We start from the raw sequence: 8,879 nt of genomic DNA on the forward strand, positions 1-8,879 counted from the left end.
TAGGGTTTTTGAGGGGTCTCTGAGGTGGGAGTTGAAAGAGGCGAGATGAGGGGGGGTAGGTTAGTGTTTGGACATATATATATTAAGACCTCCCCACTTCTGAATCGTCAGATCAACTAACCTCGACGGTCGAGATCAAAGGATAACAAAACGACGTCGTTTTGGATGAAGGGGTGAACGGACCGAGTTGAGACGCGGGTTTGGGCCGGGTTTCGGTACTTAACAATTGGGCCTGCGGTTCTTAATTGGATTTGGCCCAATAGATTTTTAAGAACAAATTCCCATTCTCTTTTCTTTTATTCTATTATTCCTCTTTTTTTCTTTTCTATAATTAATTGAAATCCCAAATTAACTCCTAAATTGATCTAATCTTTAAAATTAGGCTAATTATCTACTATAATATTTACAAAAAATTAATTACTCCTAAATTAAAAGAGGAAATTACTAATTTAAAGCTAAAAGGCTAAAAATACAAAAGTAAGCCAATTTTTGTAATTTTTTCCATTTTTATAAAACAACTAATTTGCTGATTAATCCTAAAATATAGAATTAAATCCTAAATGCAAATGCCACGTATTTTTGTAGTTTTCATTAGTTAAACAAAATTAACATGCACAGACAAATGCAAACAATTAACGAAAAATGCCACAAAAATCCACGAAATTGCAAACAACGGAAAAAATTATTTTGTTTTGAATTTGTGGGAGTAATTCATATAGGGCAAAAATCACGTGCTCACACTCTTTAGGCTAAAAAATAACCCCCAAACTAAATTATGATCCTCCCCAAACATGCAATTAACCTTCCAAACGTCCGTAGTAACCTTTCCATAACACCTACTATCATCCATCCAATCCTCAACATTTCTTCACAGCTCACATCAAGGAATAGTATGCCAATGACAGCATCACGTCTCTGAACCTCATAAATACCAGAATCTTCATATCCAATTTCAACACCGCTACTCAAATGGCTGACACGTAACTCATATTCCATCATCTTACGGAAATGCACCCATAAGTCAAAACACAATGTACTTGCCAACAGGCAAACTCTCCTCCGGTGGGAACAGATAGTGCCAGCAAAACCTTAAAGACCTGAAATCGTCCGTGTAATCAAGAACTCATATCATTCCCTCTAAAACTAACTGCAACCTTGTACATGTAACTTTCCAACCCCTACACGGCGCATCACCTCTAACATGCTAACTCGCAACACTATGAAAGTCTCATAGTCAACTCTGAACCATAAGCAAATTGAACACCTCATCAACCGAGAATCTTTCATTTAACTCAATCCAGGAGAACACCACCACACGGAATATAGCTTCTATACTTGTAGAAAACATCAAATCCGACCGTGTTCATAACCATGATAAATTCTTCAGAACTCAGTAACACATAGTCAAGTAATCATAACCAATCGCCTCTAACTCAATCGAGTCACAGAGACTGCCAACCCGAAAGTAACTCAATCCGATATGACCGCCTTGAGGCAACTTCATGGGAACCTAAAGCCATTTCTTGCATCACTCCAACATCGACATGTATACCTTTCTTGACAAGGAAATACTGTAGATCCGATTACCATTCGCTACCATTTTCAAGTCCGCCCGTAGACAAATTCAAAAGTCCTTAAAGGCTACATAAGACCTGGAACTCACCAGAACCTTCTCGATAACAACTCATCTTACTCTGTTCTTCAATACATAGCTAATACGCGTCGAGTAACCCGTGCTTCACCAGCATATGCCATTTAAAGAAGTAACCAAGCAATCTCTCGGCCCGAAAACTGATACGGCCCATGGTCCTACAATTCGTTCGTCATTAGAAGACACCACCACTTAGCTTGAAACCATAGAACACCTCATCAGCAACCCAAAGTACCATATCTTCACAGCATGCCTCGATCCCGCATCACTATTTAGCTGAATACTTCAAAAACTCATGCAATACTGGTCGTAGAACACCCTGAAGACTCTTCCAAGCGCTTACCCATCATTGGAATAGTCAAACAACTTCCCCAAATGCTCTAAAATGATAATATATGCACTCCACCAAATGGAAACATCATATGAGACACACGATCTAAACCCATCACGCAGGAGATGGCCCACCAGTTATACTCAAATCAACACCTTGTCATGACCCAGCTTAATCACAACAACCAGGCCACCAGCCAATCTTGCCAAATATGTGCTTACCAACCAGATATAAGAACCCACCTCATACCAAAAATGAACGTCTGGAGGATTTAACACTGCACCTGCTCTCGAGGCTAGACAACACATCACGATGTTAATCAAACATCCATAGCTCTTTGCAATCTGTCTGCAGCATCACTGATCGTCGGCGTATAGCGAATACTTCGTGCACAACATCGCATATGAGCGATTTTGAAGAGTCAAAGTCGTAAATTTCAAGCTGAAACAAGCTCGCACGATAAGGAAAGAAGAAAGGGAAATTTTCCTAAATGTCCTATAGCCTCCCGAAGATAGGTATGGACGTTATCATACTAATTCGCATGACTCTACAAGACACTTGCTCATGACTCATAAAACATACGAACCTAGTGTTATGATACCACCTTGTCACGACCCGAAAACCACTTGTCATGATGTCAACTAAATCAACCTGCTAGGTAAGCCAACTAACAAAAAATACAATCCAAATGAGATATAGGAAATTAGTAAAGAATTATCTAAACATTTACAAATTAACCCAAGAACTGGTAGTACAAGTCATGAGCTTCTAAGCTTGGAGTTAACAAAGCTGGTACAAATAATTACATGATCTGTTTGAAAATTTACATAGCAGGTTAGCAAAAACCTAAGGTACCAAGGACAAGTGGCAGCTATATCCGGAACACACGAACATCTTCAGAGTCAGCACCTGACATCACAAGCAGCTCTACTCCAAAAATCTGCACGCATTGTGTAGAAGTGTAGTATCAGTACAACTGACCCTATGTACATGTAAGTATCTTGTCTAACCTCGTCGAAGTAGTGACGAGGCCTTTTAGTTAAAAGGGTACTTACTAATAAAACTTGCACTGTAAATCAGGAATAGAACTATATCACAATATAATAGAGAAGAATACATGAAACGGATACGCAAAACAATAATCGAGTGTTAACAGAGATCACAATTTGGCATCTTCAATTACCTCAACTAGTCCTTTTCTTAGATTGAAACTAATAAACCATAACAGTCAGTTCATAACTTTCATAGCATATGGAATGTACTCTGATATCAAGTCAATTACATGGAAACACCCTTTGTGCCTTTATCTCATCCTCACCCAATATACGTATACCAGTACCAACCGATAACAGGAATTACAAGGTAAGAAATATGCAAGTAGCAATAATGAACAAAGATATACATGTGGGCAACAGAAATAGACTAGGAAGAAGACATGAGTAATGACAACAATTAGGAAAACACGGAATATCAGCTTCAGCTAACTAGTATGGTGGAGGCCTAGGTAAAAGCATAACAAATAAGAAAGGAACACATGATATTTACAAATTAGCAAGTAGAGGCATGAATGACTAGCATGGTGGAAGGCTTGTACTAAAGTGCAACAGAATAGATACGCCATAAGTGTAATTATAAGAGCAGGAAATAGGCATGATATTTGCAAGTTAAGTAAGTAGAAGATATGAGCAACAAAACAGCAATTGAGACAGTGATAAGTGTCAGAACAATGGCAACAAGTCACATCAGATCTGTAATTACGAAAATGACAGCTCAAAGTAAAGACATGAACATGTACACGGGAAAACAGATATCACAACCTAATGCATGTCCCCCATCCTCACCTGCACGGAAACACCCATTGTGCCATGACCTCACGATAATATAAAAGCATAATAATATGAATAAAATGGCACGACATCACCCTTCTTACTTTACACTCTCATAACATGGCACAACATCATCCTTCGTGCTTTACACTCACATAACATGGCACAACATAACCCTTCGTGCTTTTACTCTCAATAATATGGCACGACATCATTTTGCTCTCAAATGATATGGAACGACATAACCCTTCATGGTTTACACTCTCTCTTACATGATAATGTATAAAAAATGGCATGGCATCACCCTTCGTGCTTTACACTCTTCCTTACCAAGCACATGTATATCAATGACAACAAGGCAGGAGGCATAAATAACATCAAGGATAGTGTTTTAACGGATATTTCAAACAAATCCCAATCACAACATTCTAAGCCAACAATGATTCAATAAACCCTCAAGAACCATAATATTCAAATGCTTCCACAAATCTCACAAATGAACCACAACACAAATATAGAATCTAGTATCCCAAGAATATTGGCCATAGTAATATATTAAGGATTACCATTGTGACGACCGAATTGGACACATCAATGTATTCTCAGAGTTCCATCAAATTTGATCAAGTCTTGATTTCTAACATTTAATACTATGTTCTTAGTATCTAAGAGTCAAGTAAGGCATGAAGCAGGAAGGTCACAAAATTCTACAAACACAAATATAACATAATCACCCCCCTCCCGAGCATGATTAACCCTGGCACATACATTTATGCTTGTCAGTTCATATATGTATCACCATCGCATGTAGCAGACAATGTCAAGTAGGCGGAAAAATTCCCTCAACAAAGCTAGACAAGACACTTACCTCAATTCGGCTAATCAATACTCAAAGTTAGATTTTTCCTTTACCAATTCACCTCCTCTCGGCTCAATCTAGCCAAAGGCGACTTGAATACATCATACAATGCAAAAGAAAACAATTTCAATTAATAAAGCTGTGATTTTTATTAGATTTCTAAAAAGTCAACAAAAGTCAAACTCTGGGCCCGCCCGGTCAAAACCCGGGTCCAAGGGTAGGTCTTGACTACCAATAGCATCACGAGTTCAAATATATGTTTTGTTTTCTAATCCAAGTCCTTTTCAACTCTCAAATCTTAAATTTCTATTTTTCAAAACTTTGACAAAATTCCCAAATTTTTCCCTAGATTTCTCAAATTTGATGTTAAATCTTATATAAAATCATGAAATATAGTTGAAAATTGATTAGAGGTACTTACCCAATGATTTGGTATGAAAATCCCTTTACAAAATTGCCTCTCATCGAAGCTAGGGTTCAAAATATAACAAAATGAAGCTAAGTCACGGAATTCTTAGCATTTAACAGTTTGCAGATGTCGCATTTACGATAGGGGTTTGCAAATGCGACCCCCACAAATGCGAACAATATATCGTAAATGCGAACTAGAGGCTTTCCTGCTAAGGTCGCATTTGCGGCCAAGGGCTTCGCAAATGCGAAAAGGGACCATCGCAAATGCGAGGAATTCTTTGCAAAAATGAATTCCTACCCAGCAGCCTGGGTTCGCAAATATGAGGTTGCTTCGCAAATGAGATAGTCGCATTTTCGACCAAAATATCACAAATGCGATGATCCCAGCACCATCAATCAAAGATTATAGAAAATCATTTTGAAACCAATCCAAAACTCACCCGAGCCCTCGGGGCTCCAAACCAATCATGCACCCAGGTCCAGAAATACAACACGAACTTGCTCGTCCACTCAAATCATCAAAATAACTTCTAAAACCATGAACCAGACGCCAAAACGCATGAAGATCAAACTAAACTTCAAGAACTTCTAGAATCACAACCGAGCGTCCGAACCATATCAAATCAACTCCAAATGGCGCAAAATTTTGCAGACAATTTACATATGACCGAACGAACCTACTTGAAGCTTCAAATCTTGCATAACAACCTTGAAACAATGAATCACACCTCTAGTCAAAATTAATGAACTTTGAAACTTCCACTTCTACAACCGATGCCGAAACATATCAAATCACGTCCAATTGACTTCAAATTTTGTACACAAGTCAAATTTGACACTATGGACTTACTCCGACTTCCGGAATCAAAATCGGACCATGATATCAAAATGTTCACTCCCGGTCAAACTTCCCAAAAATCCAACTTTCGCCATTTCAGGAATAATTCGACTACGGACCTCCAAATTACAATTCGGATGCGCTCCTAAGTCCAAAATTACCCAACGGAGATAACAGAACTCCATTCCGAGGTCAAATGATGAAAAGTCAAACTTGGTCAACCCTTCCAACTTAGAGCTTAAATCTTGAAGTTCATTCTTCCAAATCTATTTCGGATAACTTGAAAACCAATATCGGTGGTTTAGGAAAGTCATAATACATCATTCGGAGATACTCGAGCTCTCAAAATACTGAGCGAAGTGCAGATACTCAAAATGACCAGTCGAGTTGTTACAGTAATTTCGCGTATTATGTTGGAATTTTTCATGTTTAAGCAAAACAATGACTATTTTTCAATGATTTTGCAGATGCTGACTATTTTTGGATTACCAATCCGAAAAATTGTTAGCCTGTATTATTTACTCTTTTTAAGTCATTTGTTTACTGCATAGCCAAGTGACATTCATCGTACAAGTATATGACAAGTGCCTTTTGCATGCGATCATTGTTTCTTGCATGCAATGAAATGGCCTTCATGCACAAAAGTAGCCTTTAGCTAGACACCTAATTGCTTTACTATAATGATTAATGATTGCTATTCAATAGTCTTGCAGTAATGATGGCCAATGTTAACCTTATCATAATGATTGTTAACCATATTTCTGTAGTAGTGTTGACGTTATAACATTATAAAAAGTCCTCTTTTTCTGCCTTCGAAAAGTGAATATTAACTCTCCATCAACTTAGTAATTTAATAAGTAAAAGACGGGCAAGGGAGAGAAGATGCTCTAATATATTCAAGTAACAAAAGTAATTTTTGCTCGAAGATTTCAAGTAAACTTTTCTGGTACAATTTTCATGTTTAAGTGTTTATTTTAAGTAGATTGTGAAATTTACTAAGTTCTGTATTTTTCAATTATGTGGCTCAGAAAAAACCTATGCAACTGTTACACTAAATTACGGAGCAAGAACAATAAATTGTATGTACCTTGTTACGAGTAGAAATTATTGTAATTGCTATCAAGATAATTGCCCCAAATCTACTTCAAATCACTAGGAAGCGAAATTTATTTCACAAACTAAAGTCTTCCCTCTTTGTACGCGTGTTTTGTTGGGAGAAGAAGATAAAGTTATTCTCTGTTGGAGAATCCTTCTGCATGAGAAATATATAGTAGAGGAATAGCGGAAGAACTACTTATGAAAACTACCATTGTACGTTCCCATATCTGTTTTTTAGGAGTTATTAAACCTCTGTTAGTAACCTCCCTAAGTTTAGTTTCATCTATAATGGTTCGGGTCGGGTAAGTTCACACAGGCGCCCACGACCCAAATCTAATATCCAATATCTCCCACTTCACACATGGTGGACTAAACTCAAACCGGTAACTACCATGAAAATAACACACGTAGTTCATACTGACAAATAATTCGTGAACCTGCGAGCATTGAGAGCTATAATATTCTTAAACCATTTAAGGTTGTTTAATAGCCCCATGTAGAAATCCAATCACATGCATAAAGGGTTCACTACTACCATAAGGATCTTATTATTACTCGCAATACCCCGTACATCATTTGCCATTCCAGTAGCTGTTTATTCGATCTCTCATCCTCGAAATAAGTAAACTCGAGTTCTCGTATAATATTGTATCCACAATTATACTCAATAACCTTATGGTAAGTGCAATGGTCGACCTATGAATACAACTTAAATTACTAAATTTTAGTTGTCTTCCCTTTCTACTCGAATCTTTCCATTCTAAATCAATTGCTTTCCTAGACATGCATTACATTGCCGAATCACTCGTAGCTATTAGTGACATGCTAAAGTAGAAACATCGATTAGTACTTCAAGAAACGGTAAAAAGGTCAAAGGGTATTCCAACAAAAGGTTAATATAACTTTTAGGGAACTCACACACTGAAGAAGCAAGGATCAATTCATCTATTATCCCATTGGTCGTTAGCTCACGTGGTATAAAACACGTGTTATGGTGTTCTCACCATATATTAGTGCATGTGCCTTCTTATTTTACTCATTCAACACGTACAAATCTTGGTCTAGACACCTATAAATGTCTAACCCGAATTTCTCACTTCAATAATCCTCAATTCATATTCTTAGAGAAACTCACATCTAACTTACTAAACAAGTTATAATAAAATAGCGGAATTCGTAAGTTAGACTAGTTGTCAAGACCGACCTTTACAAGTAAAATATGACCTCACACTATTCAAGATTCTATAAGGTCGCACCTCTTCACGATTCTCAACGTAAGAGGCAATTGCTTGTGTGAGAGAGTCAATTTTGCAACTTGTTCGTCGCACTTTATCAACAAAATATCATCCATACTAGATATGAACAAAAATTCAAGAGTCAAATATTGATGAGCATATTATAGTAATCAAGTCGTTTTACAATACATAAACGTGGTCATAGCCTTCGTAAATCTAGAGCCATAACATGTTTGTCAAACAAGTCTCTAGATATCGCCTTTGTAAAAGGATCAGATATCATATTTCGTGTAGGAATGTACTATAAATTTATCTCTCCACTTGCTACTATGTCTCTCACAAAGGTATACTTGATGTCAATGTGTTTGGTCTTGCTGTGATATTTAGGATCTTTTGAGTATGCAATACTCTCTTGACTATCACAATATAGAGTCATAAGATCATGAGAGTTCTTTGTAATATCCAAATACTCAAAGAATCTCTTCAACCAAACAGCTTCTTGTATTACAGATGCACAAGCCACGAACTCAGGTTCCATCTTCGAGAGGTATGTATAGGTTTGTTTCTTACTTTTTCATGAAATAGCACCACCATTAAGTAAGAAAGCATAATCGGATGTTGCTTTTCTAT

The sequence above is a fragment of the Nicotiana tabacum genome, chromosome 1 (genome assembly GCF_000715075.1).
Source record: "Nicotiana tabacum cultivar K326 chromosome 1, ASM71507v2, whole genome shotgun sequence".
Taxonomy (NCBI): Eukaryota; Viridiplantae; Streptophyta; class Magnoliopsida; order Solanales; family Solanaceae; genus Nicotiana; species Nicotiana tabacum.